The sequence below is a fragment of the Panthera uncia genome, chromosome X, assembly GCF_023721935.1.
Source record: "Panthera uncia isolate 11264 chromosome X, Puncia_PCG_1.0, whole genome shotgun sequence".
Classification (NCBI taxonomy): domain Eukaryota; kingdom Metazoa; phylum Chordata; class Mammalia; order Carnivora; family Felidae; genus Panthera; species Panthera uncia.
The window spans coordinates 36,753,039-36,769,857 of record NC_064817.1 but is presented as its reverse complement, the minus strand read 5'-3'; the positions used below and the strand labels follow the sequence as shown (position 1 = coordinate 36,769,857).

Below are 16,819 nucleotides of genomic sequence, written 5' to 3'. Positions count from 1 at the left end.
CTATGCCTTTGCCCTGTTTACCTAATCTTGTTTACCTAATCTTGGATGCGTTCATCCTGTGACTTTCTATGTCTTTATGCCTTGTTAACCCATCGGTGCAAGCTCAGGGAATTCCTAAACGTATTCCCCACAGTAGAATATCTAAGGAAATGGAGAGCACTAATGTCTTGTTCTCCAGAAGCAGACCCTCCCTAATGTGAGGGCTCAAATTTGTGCCCTCAAAATTTTATTTCTTTAAAACGTGTTCCCAGGAGAAACTGGCAAGGGCGTCGGGGCAGACAAGAGGGAAGAAGGGGAAGAAGCTGAGGAAGGGTGTGAGGTCGAGTGATGTCCCAACCTGAACCTGGTCCTACAGGGGGCTCTGGAGGAGAAATTACAACTCAGAGTCTGTCCTGACCCGGGGCAAAGGAACTGTCCTACACCCACCAGTCATTGGCCAAAGTGGGGTGTAGGGGTCTGGGTGCGGGTGATGTAAACTCCCTGGTACTTCCTGCTCTAATGTCTTCCCAAAAAGTGTTGCAGAAGTTGGGAGAGGGGGCACACACTGTTATAAGGGATCCCGGGGATCTGAGCAGAGTAATGAACGGGGGGATTCTGTATGATTCTATATGAACAGGGGGAATTCTATATCCCTCAAGTAATCTTCCCCAGACATTTTCTTTTTATTTCAGACAAACATTAAATGAAAAATAGAGCAACAGAGGGTTTGAGATTGCGCTCTGATAAGTTCTGACAGTCAGCCTTTGTATGTTGGAATACTTTTGCAGACGGTCGATCACCCGGGAGTAGGGTTGACATCCATTTGCAAAAAGCTGGGAATCACTTAATAAGGGTATATGACTGAATAGGGAGCCATATTACCTCTGCTTTAAGGTGAGACAGGGGCACACCATGGGCCAGGCCAAGATCCTCCTAGAAAATTGTTTTTCATTTACTACAGTACGTAGACACATATGAAATAGAAACCCAAACTCTATTTCATATGCAGCAGCAAAAATATCTTTGGTCTGGAATTTTTCAAGGCTCTGAACATTAAAGATATCTCAGTAAATGACCCCAATTATTTCCAAACGTACAAGATAACTACATAAAATAACGCATATGGACATTTAACCTATATACTAGTTTGTAATTCGAGGAAGGTCTACCAAAACATCTTTAATTTTAGAAAAGCTTATCGGCTGCCTCTCTTCCTTCATGTAATTATTAGCTAGAGTTTCAGTAATCTGTCCAAACCAATATCTGTGTGTAAGAAAATGTCTGTTATTCTCATCTCCATAGTAGGAGGGCAAAAATCAGCTTGTCCCAAAGTAGTATTGGTTCCTTAACAAACACATTACTCATTTTCACTGTGACAGATTGTATTTTTCAGAGATGGTAAGTCCATGTATATATATATTTTTTTCCCATCCTTCATGCCCTTCTTATAATACGACGTGGACACTTCTCCACTGAAAGGCGGTGTCTGTATTCTCTCCCTTAAACCTGGGTGAACCACTGTAACTGCCTCAATCAGTAGGATGTGGCAAAAGTGATGCTGTGTGACTGTGAAGGCTCAGGTCGCCATAGGGAGCACAGCCCTTTTTTTTTTTTTTGCTTACATTCACCCTTAAAACCCAGCCACCATGTTGTGAGGCTGTCCAGGCCATGCAGAGAGGCCACACGTGGGTGTTCCAGCTGCCGGTCCCAACTAAGCCTCAAGCCAACAGCCAGCATCAGCCTCAGACACATGAGTGAATGAACCCTCAGGAAAATCTGGCCCTCAGCCTCTGAGCTGCCTCAGCTGAGGCTCTAAACACTGTGCAGGGTGTGGAGATGAGCTATCGCCATGCCATTCTGTCAGAATTCCTGACCCACTGAATCTGTGGGAGACAATAAATGCTTACTGTTGTTTTGGAACACTAAGTTTGGGGTTCATTTAACTTAGACATGCACCAGTAATCCGTATTTCCTCACTGATTTAAGACCTCATTGCCATATACTAAACTTGTAAGTAGACACGGGTCTATTTATGAACCCTTTGATATTTCATTGATCCGTTTGGGAGTGTCTCTTGAGGAAAGTTTCCTTTTGTATCACTATATACATATACGCTATGGGAAAACCCAAACCCCCAAATCTCTGTAGCTGAATACAACAAAGACTTACTTCACATTTACATGAATTCCACCTTGGGTTGGGCAACGCTCCAGACCAGTTGTCTTTCATGGAGAGATTCCGTGATACAGGCCGCTTCCACGGGCAATGTTGCAATCTTAGCACATGGCCTTCGGGTCACCAAAGTATGGGAAGAAAGAAGTGAAGAGTTGGTGCCTGAGGTCCTAAATGGCGTGACCCAGGGGTGACACCTTTTCTGCCTGTTGGCCAGAACCAGTCACATCATCCCATCAACAACGAGGAGGCTGACAAATGTAAGAGTACATGAATATTGGGTGAGCAGTAGGTGTTTTGGCCACACCCTTCATTAGTTATTGTTTATTTTCCCAGAAATGTCTCGGCAATGCTCACACATATATTGTACCTGACACATTTTATTTATTTATTTATTTATTTATTTATTTATTTATATATTTTTTAATGTTTATTTATTTTTGAGACAGAGAGAGACAGAGCATGAACAGGGGAGGGGCAGAGAGAGAGGGAGACACAGAATCCGAAACAGGCTCCAGGCTCCGAGCTGTCAGCACAAGAGCCCAACGCAGGGCTCGAACTCACGGACCGCGAGATCATGACCTGAGCCGAAGTCGGACGCTTAACCGACCAAGCCACCCAGGCGCCCCTACCTGACACATTTTAGAATCCGATCCATTACATTTTCGTGATCTTTTTGTTTTAGAGGGGAAGAAATAAACTAACACAAAGAGGGACCAGACTAGTTCCCTAATTTTTACTTGTTGCTCCATTCCTACCAACCAAGACTCTTTCGGTTCCTGATTAAATATTACTAACCATGATTTAATGTCTACTTCATTTAGCTTAGGCCACAACCAATTCCTGGCTGTAGATTCGAAAGTGGAGGGAAGGCCGATGGCATTTTCAAATTTCCTTGATGATTTCTCCCTAGAGTATTAGAGAATATAAGCCTGATCTGCGGTAGAATAACCATATAGGAAACATCGTTGCTCTGTAACTCAGGCCAAAGAACATTGGCCTGAAAGGCCTCCTCTTGAAGCAGAAAGCAGACATATCCCACGAAGGGAATGTCTACTAATTTAATAGTTCTGTAGTTTTATGGGAGGACAGAGTAAAATATAGCCCAATTAAAAATAGGATAAGATGTTGCGTTCGAAAGAGAAACAAATCTTCTCCAAAAAAACTTTGAGATAATTATATCATTTTAATTGAAATCTCTGCAAGAGACGAATTTTGCCAATTTTCTGTTCAGCTGATAGGTAATTCTCCTTGGAGGAGTGAAGAGAAAGCTGTGGTTTAATATGTGTATGTTCGTCATGTTTTGTATCTGTGTTTGCAAAAATACTCCCCCATGGCCTTGGAACGGGACGCTTCCGGTCTGTCTCAGGCCTGCCTTATGCGGTAAATCACAGGCATTATGTTGAGATTATATTGTGCTTGAATCTTCCTTCTTTTGTTGGTGTAGGCAACCGAGAGTCTAGTGGGCATTAGGAGAAGTGGGTATTAGGCCTTCTCCAGATTTCTAAATATTGCTTATAACTCAGGCTGAGTTCAATTTGTGGCCCTTTTCTCTTTTATATTTGCTCCTGAGAGGATCCAGTCCCCTGGCTCTATTGTTTTTTTAATTAAAAAAAAATATTTATTAATTTTTGAGAGAGAGAGAGAGCAGGGGAGGGGCAGAGAATCCCAAGCAGGTTTCACACTGTCAGCGCAGAGCTCGATGTGGGGCTCAAGCTCACGAACTGTGAGATCGCGACCTGAGCCGAAATCAAGAGGCAGATGCTGAACTGACTGAGCCAGCCAGGCGCCCCTAGTCCCATGGTTTTAAAAGGCGCCTATGTGCCGATGACCCCAAAACTTGTATCAGCTACACAGATCTCTCCCCTAAACTCCAGGTGCTGGCCGCCTCTCTACTTGGGTGTCTATCAACCATGTGCAGATCAGAACCTCCTTGATCTCACCTCCGCCTCACTACGCACTTCTTTAACCTTCCTTATTTCAGTGAGTGACAACAAGATGAAATCAGCTGTTCGGGACAAAAAGACTCTACGTGCTTCTCGAGACCTCTTTTCCCCCTCAACTCACGAGATCAATCCATTAGCAAGAGGTTTTTTTTTGTTTGTTTGTTTGGTTGGTTGGTTGGTTGTTGTGTTTTTGTTTTAGAAAATCTACATTCAGACTGTTTGCAGAATCCAAGCACATTTCACCCCTCTACCAACTTAGTCCAAGTTTTTTTTTTACTACGAGGTAAGTATTAATTTGTCTGTGATTTATCCCCTGTAGAGAGGAAGTTGGCCTCTTGCAAATCTCCGTAGAAGCTGGCCAAGGCTTAGTACTTAAGGACATCAATCCTGGTCGACCATGAGACTTGGACCTCAGCCCTCCAAACATGCCCAAATTGAAGCTGGTGCTCCTTTAATCGTGAGCACTAGTGTGACAAATCCTGCTGCTAGGCTGTCTTTGTCCCTACAGCTGCGGCACAAGGTCTGGACCCTTCACTCACTCCCCTAACACGGGAAGAGGAGCTGGCAGGATAGGAATGGGGCACAGCTCGACTCTTTCATACTGCTTTTACGTCCTGGCCCCTCATCATGTCAGAGAAGAACCTGGCTCTTCCCTACCCATTCAGCTTAAAAGCCCCACATCCCAAAAGTCATGCCCCTCTCCGACATCTGGCATCAGACGCGAAGGTACCCCAGAGTGGGAGGGGCCGTGTGGAACTCATGTATCTGCCCCAATCCTGTTCCCCATGAGTTTTCTTCCAATGAGTGATGTTCTTACAGGTCTGGTCTGTGTGGTAGCCATTTTTCCTTGTTGCACAATAGGTGTTCTATTACACCCAAATCCCAATTCTTGGTTCTGCCTCCCTCATCCGCGGTTTCAGTGCAATGAGAACGCCAACCGATCACCCATTGTGTTCCTACCAAAAACCTAAGTGTGTCATTGCCTATTCCTCTTCTTCACCTAAACCATACATTCGGTCCTTCAGCCAGTTCTGCAAGAGCTCTACTTTCAAAATACAGTCAGAGTTTAACCATGTTTCATTGCATTCACCTCCTAACCAGACTATTTCCGCAAAAGACCCCGAGGTCATCCTTTTTATTTTTTTAATTTTTTTTTAAGGTTTATTTATTATTGAGAGACAGAGAAACTGAACATGAGCATGGGAGGGGCAGAGAGAGGGAGAGACACAGAATCCGAAGCAGGCTCCAGGCTCTGAGCTGTCAGCACAGAGCCTGACGCGGGGCTCGAACTCACAAACTGCGAGATCGTGACCTGAACTGAAGTCGGACGCTTAACCGACTGAGCCACCCAGGCGCCCCCCAGGGTCATCCTTTATAAACCTGAATCAGGTCATGTCACCTTCTAGTTTGAAACTCCCAGATGACTTCTCATCACATTTAGAATACTCTCAAAATCCTCATCATGGCTACAAGGCTTTACGTGATTTGGCCCTTGCCTCATTTTCTTCTACTCTTGCTCTGTTTCCTCTGCCTGGAATGATCCTCTCCCAACATGACTCTCTCTTACCTTCACCCACATCTCTGTTCAAATATCACTTCCTCCTGAGTGCGTTTCCTGGTTGCCCACTCCAAAATAATAGTCCCCTTCACTCTGGATCTCCTTATTATTACTATTTTTTTTTAACGTTTATTTATTTTTGAGAGAGAGACAGACACAGAGACAGAGCACCAACAGGGGAGGGGTAGAGAGAGAGGGAGACACAGAATCCGAAGCAGGCTCCAGGCTCTGAGCTGTCAGCACAGAGCCCGACGCGGGGCTCGAACCCACAAACTGTGAGATCATGACCTGAGCCGAAGTCAGACGCCTAACGGACTGAGCCACCCAGACGCCCCTATTACTATTTTTTAAGAGAGCATGTGTGTGTGCACACCAGTGGGGGAGGGACAGAAAGAGGGGGAGAGAGAGACTCTCAAGCAGGCCCCATGCCCAGCACAGAGCCCAATGCAGGGCTTGATCCCACAAGCCTGAATTATGACCTGAGCCGAAATCAAGAGTCTGACACTCAACCGACAGAGCCACCCAGGAGCCCCATCTTTACTATTGTTTTTTGTTTGATTGTCACCATGGCGCTTACTAATTCCTGAAAGTATATTGTCTGTTTATGAGCCTGTTGTCAGCCTCCCTAATGGAATTTCTGCTTCACGAGAGCTTGGACCTTGTTCGTGTCCTTTGCTGTTCTGTCTCCAAGGCCTAACACAGGGCGTGGCTCTGCTCAAAAATTATCTGTTGAATAAATGAATGAGTGGGACTGAAAAAAGAGATCTGAAAATAATTCCTCAGAGATCTGGGAAAATCTGAAGACATTTCTAAAAGCATAATTATCCATCAGCCCCATTAGGAAAGACGGAGCCTTCTGCACTTAATAGGTGTTTGATAAATACAGATCGAATAAGTAAATGGATAAAATCAAGCTGCCTTTATTCATCACACGGAACAGCTATAGCATGCCTCTATGCCCGTTATTTTTTTCTTGACTCAAACCACCACATGTGATTTTTAAAATGAAGTTTTGATTGAAAAAGTCACAAATTTGGGGAAATGGTTCAATATGTGAAAACAATTCTTTGGGGAAAAATAAAGAAGTGGGAAGTATGATGAGTGGTATCTTTTTGCGTGGCAGGGGGGAAGATCAAGAACTATAACCTTTCTCTGAACATCAAGTGAATGATTATTCATCCTTTGAAAAGTATACGTGAATTAGAAGCTGTCAGTACAAACTCTTAGAGTAATTCTTTCTGCGTGAAACTGACCTTAAGTAAGATGAAAACTGGCCTACCATGAATTTGGTGAGCTACTAGTGAACGTAGTTTGTCCTTGATCACGGAGACATGCAAAGTTAATTAAGAATGTTATTTCCAAACGAATGTCGCCTTTGGTACTAAAGGAAGTGACTATTTCTTAATACTGGGAAATTTAAGAATCTCTTTGATTCTTGAAGAAGAATCAAGAGTTGACAGCAGAGTCTATTATCTTACAGGAAGAACCAAAGAAGTTGAAGTTCAAATATGACTGAAGCAGTTCGGTTTCATTCTGTAGAGAAAGTCATTACTTCCTAGCCTGCCAGTAGTTTTATAGGCATCTTAACATGGGAGTCGAAGACCTTGGGCCTGTTTGTAGCTGGGGCTGAGTTCACCATTTCCGTTGGCGTTCTCCAGCAGGGTAACAACACACAGCGATAATCTTTGAAATCATGTCAGCTCAATGCCTCAAATAACCTTCATGCCGAGCCTCGTAAATTGGTTTTCTTTACCCATAAAACAGATGAAGTAACTGAGGTTGTAAGGAGTTTAACGACTCTGCCCAAATTGCTGAGCTAATGAGATTTGCCAGGCTGGGGCATCCGTGGTGCAATTGAGTTAAAGGTGCAGATAATGGTGGAGACTTAGAGGATAATCAGTTGCACTTGGTATCCCGGTGAGAGGTGCCCATGGGAGATTTAAATGGAGTTTTCTCAGGAATAAGTGGCAATTCCTGTTCTGAAGTTTGGAAACCAGGCTGAGAACAGAGATCGACGTGGAGGTGATGTAGGAACCATGAACTAGATAAATCATTCAGGTGGGTGTTAGTGAAGAGCATTGAGGCCATGAAAGAAAAGGATGCCAGGGAAGAAAAATTTGAAGGAAGAGTGGCTCGTTTGTGTCCGATATTATTGAGGGCTCCTGTGGAGTGAGGACTAAGACCTTTGAAATAAAATGGATATCGGGGTCCTTACCGCTAGTATGAAGCACCCCATGCCCAGTAGTGTGGCATAGTACTAACTGATGATTTGAGTTCTATTTCTCCCCTAAATAAGGAAGAGCTTATTAGCAAGCTGACACATTTTGTTAGAGGATTTGTTTCCCCCCTAAATATGTCCCTTTTTTTTTTTTTTCTTTCTCAAATGTTCTTCGGACTGCTTTGAATCTTTGCATTTCTAATTGTGTGTATAAAATGATTGTTCACTATCTTTTTGGAGTAACTCGCGGATAGAAGAATGTATTTAAAAAGAAAAGGGCTAGATAAAAATCTTAGTTTTCTTATTGCACTAACAATGTGGCTCTTAAATCACTTTTTATAAAGTTCAAAAGGTGCTTGAATTTAGGGCTGAGAGTCTTTTTTCTTTCGTCATCTTTTTATAAACTGAAGATTGCCCTGATTTATGCTTTGATGAGATGTACAGTATGCTGTATGAAAAAGATATCCTCTCAATGCTTTGAAGATTCTCATAAAATGGTGAAAACCGTGCCAAAAGAGATTATTCATTAAAATTAGTACATATGCAGTGGTTCATTAGCTTGAATTTACATTGTGAAATTGCTCATTGAATTGACTGGGTATTTTTATAATGGTTAAAGACTGGTTCTTAATTCTGATTGTGCTTTAGAATTGCCTGGGGAGTTTCCCCCTGCCCCTCGAGGCTGTCTGCTTAATTGGGTAACATTTCATGCGGTGGGTGGGGGGAGAAAGAGGGTGTGCTATGTTGTTGGTTTTTTTTACATAGACTTTATTTTTCAGAGTAGACTTAAGTCCACAAAAAAAATTGAGCGGAAAGTACAGAGAGTTCCCGTGTTTCCCCTGTCTCCCCTCCCCATGCACACACACCCTCTCCCAATATCAACATTTCACACCAGACTGGTACATTTGTCACAACTGATGAACCTACATTGACATCATTATCACCCAAAGTCCATATAGCTTACATTAAGGCTCACTCTTGGTGCTGGACATTCTATGGGTTTAGACAAACGTATTATGACATCTATCCATCATTACGATATCTTGCAGACTATTTTCACCGTACTAAAAATTCTCCATGTTTGGCCTATTCATTCCTTACCCATACCAACCCCTGGTCAACACTGATCACTTTACCGTCTCCATAGTTTTGCGTTTTCAAGAATGCCATATCGTTGGAATCATATGGTAGGTAGCCTCTCGGATTGGCTTCTTTCACGTAGGAATGTGCATTTTCCACGAATGTAGGCTTTATTGAGGTATTATTGACATATACAATTGGAGAGTAATATGCATTCAGGATTCTTTTCTGTCTTGTCATGGCTGGATAGCTTATTCCCTTTTAGCACTGAATAGTATTCCACTGTCTGGATGTACAGGAGTTTATTGATCTGTTCACCTACCGAAAACAGCTTGGTTGTTTCCAAGTTGGGGCACTTATGAATAAAGCTGCTATGAATATCCACGTGCAGGTTTTTGTATGGTATAGTTTTCAACCCTTTTGGGTAAATACTAAGGAGCACAACTGCTGGATCATATGGTTAGAGTATGTTTACTTTTGCAAGAAACTGCCAAATTGTCTTCCAAAGTGGCTGTACTGTTTTGCATTTCCACCCACAATGAATGAGAGTTCCTGTTGCTCCACATCCTCGCCTGTGTTTGGTGTTGTCGTTGTTCTGGATTTTGGCCATTCTAATAGACATGTGGTTAGTAGCTCACCGTCGTTTTTGTTTTTGTTTTTGTTTTTTGTTTGTTCATTTTTGAGACAGAGACCGAGCATGAGCAAGGGAGGGGCAGAGAGAGAGGGAGACACAGAATCCGAAACAGCCTCCAGGCTCCGAGCTGTCAGCGCAGGGCACGACGCGAGGCTCGAACTCACGGACCGTGAGATCATGACCTGAGCTGAAGTCGGCCGCTCAACCGACTGAGCCCCCCAGGCGCCCCTCACTGTCGTTTTAATTTGCATTTCCCTAATGACATATGATGTGAAGCATCTTTTCATTTGCTTTTCTGCCTTCTTCTATGGTGAGGTGTCTGTTCAGGTATTTTGCCCATTTTTTCATCAGTTTGTTCATTTTCTTATTTTGAGTTTCAGCATTCTTCACAGATCTGATGTCTTTCGCAAATGTTTTCTCCAAGTCTGTGGCTTTTCTCTTCATCCTCTTAACATGGTCTTTCACAGAGCAGTCTTTGTTTTAATGAAGTCCAGCTTATCAGTTGATTATTTGATGGACTGTGCTTTTGATGCTCTAAGGGAACCTTTATTTTAATTAATGTATTTTTTATTCCTTGTCTTCTTATTCTTTTTTTTCACACCTCCAGTTTTGGTAACCACCTCCACTTTCTGTTTCTAAGGGTTCTGCTTTTTTAGATTCTACATGTAAGGGAGATCATACGGTATTTGTCTTTCTCTGTGTGATTTATTTCACTTAGCATAATACCCTCATGGTCCATCCAAGTTGTTGCAAATGGTAGGATTTCCTTATTTTTTGTGGCCAAATAATATTCCTGTGTGTGTGTGTGTGTGTGTGTGTGTGTGTGTGTCTCACATCTTCTTTATCCATTCATCTGTTGGCGGACACAGGTTGTTTCCATATCTTGGCTATTGTGAATAATGCTACGTTGAACACAGGGGTACATATACCTCTTCAATATCCTGCATTTTCATTTCCTGTGGATATATACCCAGGAGTGGATCATATGGCAGTTCTATTTGTAATTTCTTGAGAAACCAAAGAGAGCTTTTTAAAATACCAGATGCCCTGTCTCCACCTTTAAAAGACCTGTGTTTTTTTAATGTTTATTTATTGGGGAGCCTGGGTGGTTCAGTGGGTTGAGTGTCCGACTCTTGATTTCAGCTCAGGTCATGATGCCAGGGTCGTGGGATCAAGCCCTGCATTGGGCTCCTCACTGAGCATGGAGCCTGTTTAAGATTCTCTCCCTCTCTCTCTCTCTCTCTCCCTCTCCCTCTCTCCCTCTGCCTCTCCCTCTCTCTCCCTCTGCCCCATTCTCTGCTCATGTGCACACATGCTCTTGCTCTCTCGCTCTCTCTCTCTCTCTCTCTAAAATAAAAAGAGAATGTTTATTTATATATTTTGAGAGAGAGAGAGAGAGCGAGAGAGCAGGGGAAGGACAGAGAGAGAGGGAGAAACAATCCCAAGCAGCTCTGTGCCATCAGCGCAGAACCCAATGCAGGGCTCAAATTCATGAACCGTGAGATCGTGACCTGAGCTGAAATCATGAGTCGGGCACTCAACCCACTGAGCCACCCGGGTGCCCCAAGAGCCTGTTTTAATTAGCCTGAGTGAGGCCCGGGCATTAGCATTTTTAAAGCTCTTGTCTATTCTGAAGTTGAGAAGCACAGTGCCATCATTTCCTTTCTCCAGTCTTAGGCAACAGCTTTCAGTGTTTAAAAAACAAAAACAAAACTATCATTTTTTTTTTTTAACGTTTATTTATTTTTGAGACAGAGAGAGACAGAGCATGAACAGGGAAGGGGCAGAGAGAGAGAGAGAGAGACACAGAATCTGAAGCAGGCTCCAGGCTCTGAGCTCTCAGCACAGAGCCCGATGCGGGGCTCATAACCCACAGACCGTGAGATCATGACCCGAGCCGAAGTCAGATGCTTAACCGACTGAGCCACCCAGGCGCCCCGTATCATTTGTTTTCTGATGACAACCCACTCTCCTGGTTTTCCTCCTACATCTCTGGCTCTTCTTTTCGATCTCCGTCACTGGAGGGGAGCTCAGGGCTGCATCCTAGTTCCTAGCCTTTAGCTGGATTATCTCCCTCGGTGATCTCAATCAGCCATATAGCTTTAAAAATACCTTGCATAGGTTGATATCCTTGAAATATACATAGTGCTAGCTCTGAAATTGTCCCTGAAATTCAGGCTTGTGTATCGCACCGTCTTCTCTACCTTTCCAACGTGGATATCTTCCGAGAATGTCCAACTGAACCTGTTCCAGACTGAATGTAATGATTCCAAACCCTGCCCCTCACCAAACCTGTGCTTCCCTCCGTCCGCCCTGGGAAAGGAATCGCTCTGGGTTCTTCTCTTTTTGGCACCTTCCACATTTCATTCAGAGGCAAGTCTTGTATCATTCACCCCCCAAAATACCTCCCAAATCTGTCCGCTTCACTTCACCTGCTCTGCTTCGACCTTAGTACCAGCAACTGCCTTCTCTTGCCTGGGAGAGTTCAGTGACCTCTCTTGTTGCCCTCTGCCCTTCCCCCCTCATCTGCCCATGACCCACCTACATATGAGGCAGAGTGAGCTTCCAAAAATGTGAATGATTGCTTTACACTCATCAGTGCGTTCCTATCCGATGGCAAACAAAATTGTGTTAATTTCCTCTATCAGTGTATCAAAAACTGTGCGGTGTTAGACAACAGAACGGTATTGCATCACAGCTCTTGAGGCCAGAAACCAAGATGGCAACAGGGCTGTGTTTTCTCTGATGGCCTTAGGGAAGAAGCCTTCCTTGTGTCTTCTATCTCCTATCGTTCGTCAGCAACCTTCGGCCTTCCTTGGCTTGTGAATCCATCACTCTAGTCACACGACCATCTTCTCCCTGTGTGTCTTCACCTCATCTTCCCTCTGTCCGTGTCCGTCTCTATGTCTAAGATTCCCCTTCTCATAAGGACATCAGCCATATCAGGTTAGGGCCCACCCTCGGGACCTCATGGTAATTTGGTCATCCCTGTAAAGATCCTATTTCTTTTTTTCAAGCCTATTTATTTATTTTGAGAGAGACAGAGAGAGTGAGCAGGGGAGGGGCAGAGAGAGTGGGGACAGAGGATCTGAAGAAGGCTCTGCACTGACAGCAGAGAGCCCGATGTGGGGCTCGAACTCACAAACTGTGAGATCATGACCCGAGCCGAGGTCAGACGCTCAACTGACTGAGCCACCCCCATGCCCCTAAAGACCCCATTTCTAAATAAGGTCATGTTCCGAGGTACTGGAGGTTAGGCCTGCAACGGATGGTTTTCGGAGGGGACACAATTCGACCGATAGGAAGACCCAAACTCTCTCCACTGGCCAATAAAACTTTATTTTATTTTATTTTATTTTATTTTATTTTTATTTATTTATTTTTTTTAACGTTTATTTATTTTTGAGACAGAGAGAGACAGAGCATGAACAGGGGAGGGGTAGAGAGAGAGGGAGACACAGAATCTGAAGCAGGCTCCAGGCTCTGAGCGGTCAGCACAGAGCCCGATGCGGGGCTCGAACTCACGGACCGTGAGATCATGACCTGAGCCGAAGTTGGACGCTTAACCGACCGAGCCACCCAGGCGCCCCTAAAACTTTATGTGACGTATAAGACTGCTGTTTTCATGTCTGGCCCAGCTCCTATCACTTGTCCCTCTCCCTCTTTCCAGCCACCTTGGCATTTCTGCTTCCCAAGTTTGCTCTTAGCATTTACATTCAAATGCCACCTCCACGGGGTGCCCAACTCTGCTCACCCCATTAATTCAGCCCTCTTCCTGGGCTACTTCACTTACTCTTTATTTTATTACTGTTTTGTTTGCCTCATAGCACACGTCACACTCCGAGGTATATAGGGTGGCTCTCCCTGTGGCAGAGGCTACCGGCGATCTACCCACCTACTGGTCAACCTCTTTGATCACTAAGAAGCAGGCATAGAGCAAGCTCTTTCCTCCTTCCCTCTTGATCCCTGAATCGAGAGGCGATTTCTAGAGTCCCCACTGGTTATCTTGGGTTCACGAATTAACCTGCCAGGGAACAGAAGCCAAGAACAGTGAGCACGACAGAAGTGGAAAGAGTTTGAGGTTTTTGGTGACACCAGGTCCTGGTCTCACGGTTCGTGGGTTCGAGCCCCACCCGTCAGGCTCCGTGCTGGCACCGCGTGAGCCTGCTTGGGACTCTCTCTCTCCCTCTTTCTCTGCCCCTCCCCGACTCATGCACACTCTCTTTCTCACTCTCTCAAAAATAAATAAGCTTGAGAAAAAGCCTTAGTATAAAAGAGAATAAGAGTATTCACCTTACAGGACTGTTGTGTATCTCTCTGAAAGAGACCATACGTATAGAATATTTCGCTCAGAGCTCAGCAGACAGTAAAAAAGCATTAAATAGTTGTTGTTATTATTGTGGATAGGTATTTTTGAATGAATACTATCCTATTCATGAGGATGGTAAAGATTAGTATTCTCATAGAGAATTAAAAACTGTGACTAGCAGATTATGCTGGTATGTCTGGATTTTACATACACACACACACACACACACACACACTCGCACACTCCTATCTTTATCCATGTAGATATGATATGAAATGTTATTGGCTCTCGGTGGGTACCTCGATAAGTATTCATATATAAGAACTACGGGTCTTGCTGGGAATTTTCTACATTTGAAATTTTATAACAGAGACTATAGTAGACGGTCAGTGAATCGGAAACCATTTTTTTATTTGGGGAAGTGGCTAAGAAGAAGTACAGGCTACATTTCCATCTGTATGCTAATGGTGTTGGTTTGCCTAAATTTGGAAAATTGAATGCTCAGGTCAGGACACCAGGTCGCCCATCTCAAAAACTGTTTCTTGCTAATTAAAGCAGAAAGGAATTTATTGGCAGGATCTTGGTGGGTATGGTGATGGGGGGTACCGTTCACAGAATCACGTGGAAAGCTGGAGATCCAGGCTCATAAAATTGTGAATACCAATGTAGCCAAAAAGAGCAAATTGCTAAGGATGCCTTCTTGGACCCTGTGTGCCCAGGAGAGCCACCTCACGTGGCTGGGCTCTGTTGCCCCCTACATTGGCTGTTGTATCCTCCGGGCTCTCCATTCCAGAACAACCATGGAGAATAACCTTTGAATGTCTGCATGTGTTGGCCACTCCTCCTGGATGGCGCATCCACCTGGCTCTCCAGCTGCCCAAAGAGGGGAGAGGAAATACCTCCTCCCTTCAGATTCTGCAGGGAGGAGGCAGGACCTGTCTTGGGATTACCCATCCCTTTCCAGGTGTTTGGATGCTCGGCGGCTCCAGTAAATACCCACGAGAGCTCCCAAGAAAGAGAGAGAGAGAGAGAGAACCTGAAAGCAGCACCAGAAAACAAAGGCTCAGAAACGAGCCCTTAAAAGATTTCCCATCCAGCTGATAGACACCTCCTTCTCAGAACCCCGAGTGCATGTGAAATCGCAGCAGGAGTATTTTCATCCCTTTTGGCATGGGTGGAAATTTAAAGGGAACCCTTCTTCCTCAGCAATGTTTACAACAAGCCAGTAAAGTAACCATACGTGGCACAGCGACCTTTCTGAAAAGCACGATGTGAGAAAAAAAGAGTTCCTGTCGCCAGATGCCTATTGATAGGCTCGGAAACGGGTCTTCTGGAGCCCAATGGGCGGAGGCGAAGCCTTTCTCTTGAGAAGGGAGCAGATGGTATTCTTCGCCACCCCTGACAGAATAAACGGCTGGAGGAAGCAGTGGGGCTCCATCTGGGAGAGAGCCGGTCTTCTGTGGCCAAGCAGTCAATGTGTTTGCGATCTTTACACTTCTCTGTGGTGCTCTTGCAGAAGGGCAGGTTGTACAAGGCTGGAAAATTCCAACCGGGAAGGACCATACACCTCTTCACGTCCCTTCAGAGCAGATAAACTCTGAGAAACCCAGAGGAAACAGATAGTAGGGCGGAGTGGTGACCACGCGTTGGGAAAGCCACAAGGTATTTATTTAAGAGAAATGAACAAAGGTGGATGGGCGTCAAGCTGTGATATTTGAACGTGTTGGTGGCCAAAGAGTTCATCCTCCCTCCCGATCTGACCCAGAGAACTGAGCCAGAAAATGTGTTCATGACTATTTCCATGGCTCTTACTCAGCTACAAGTCATTTTCCCTTTCAGATTGTTTCCATTTTTAAGGCCCAATTTCCATTTGCTTTTTTGATCTTCTGCTTTTAAGACATTTGGCCAGTATCATCATCGGCCCTAGTGCCCGGTTTTCTTGCAAGGCTTTGAACTTGTCATTTCTCCTTCGGCCTTGTAGGTGGATTCTGTTTGTAACTGGCAGGTCCCAGGTAGACAGAGTTTTGCTGATGGGGCAAAAGGAAAGGCTTCTTCTCAAAAAGGTAGAGGTATAACTGAACATTTGAAGACACCTCTTGTAAACATCAATGACTGTTTAGAGCAAAAGTTCTGTGGAAAAGTAATGACGTGATCATCAATTTATTAATGAACAAATGAACATGACAGTTTCGGCATCAACAACCCTATGGACCTCCCAAGAGAAATTTCTTCTTCAGTTTTATGATACATTTACTCTTCCGTGAAATGCCATTTTAAAAATATTCTCAGTTTAATTCTTCATCAGGGTTATTTAAAAAAAAATCATTCTGGGGCTGTGTCCGTGTGACATAAAATAAGGCATAAATGGTTCAATGGTTCTTTGTGTTCTCCACAAAAATTGCTTCATGGTTTTCTGTCTTAATTTTAAGCTTTTGAAGGAAATATTCCCCTTTGTCTTTTCACAGCTCCTAAACAGCGTTATCCAGCTAGCAAGCACTTAGCGCCCACACATAGTGACCTTTGCCACTTTTGTTACAAAACTAGCTGTTTCGCTGGTGAGTCGGCCTTACCTATTAGTTTCACACTCCTCTATTCCAAGGAGCCAGGGACTGCACTTCCTCATGGTTTCAAAATCGTATGGAGAGTTACCTGTTAGTTTCACACTCCTATATTCCCAGGAGCCAAGGGCTGCACTTTCTCATTGTTTCAAAACCATATGGAGAGTTTTATTCTAAGTGATGCAGATGAAGGCACTTATTAACGTGCCCTTGTGGATTTCATCATGTACACGCTGCTAGAAATCATGTAATGGATGAACAACTCAGAAAAGAGCTCTCGCCACCCACACACATCATGATGAAACGGGGCAGCGTTTTGCACTTGCTTCTACAGCATCGCCTGAGAAGTCGTTCTGATTCCCGTC

At 44.2% G+C, this 16,819-nt stretch overlaps 1 protein-coding gene across 2 annotated transcripts in view; it reads left to right on the top strand.

The window, feature by feature from the left end:
• NDP (norrin cystine knot growth factor NDP) overlaps positions 1–16,819 on the top strand; it is a 47,329-nt gene that overhangs the window by 3,561 nt on the left and 26,949 nt on the right. The gene's annotated exons all lie outside the window — the stretch shown is intronic.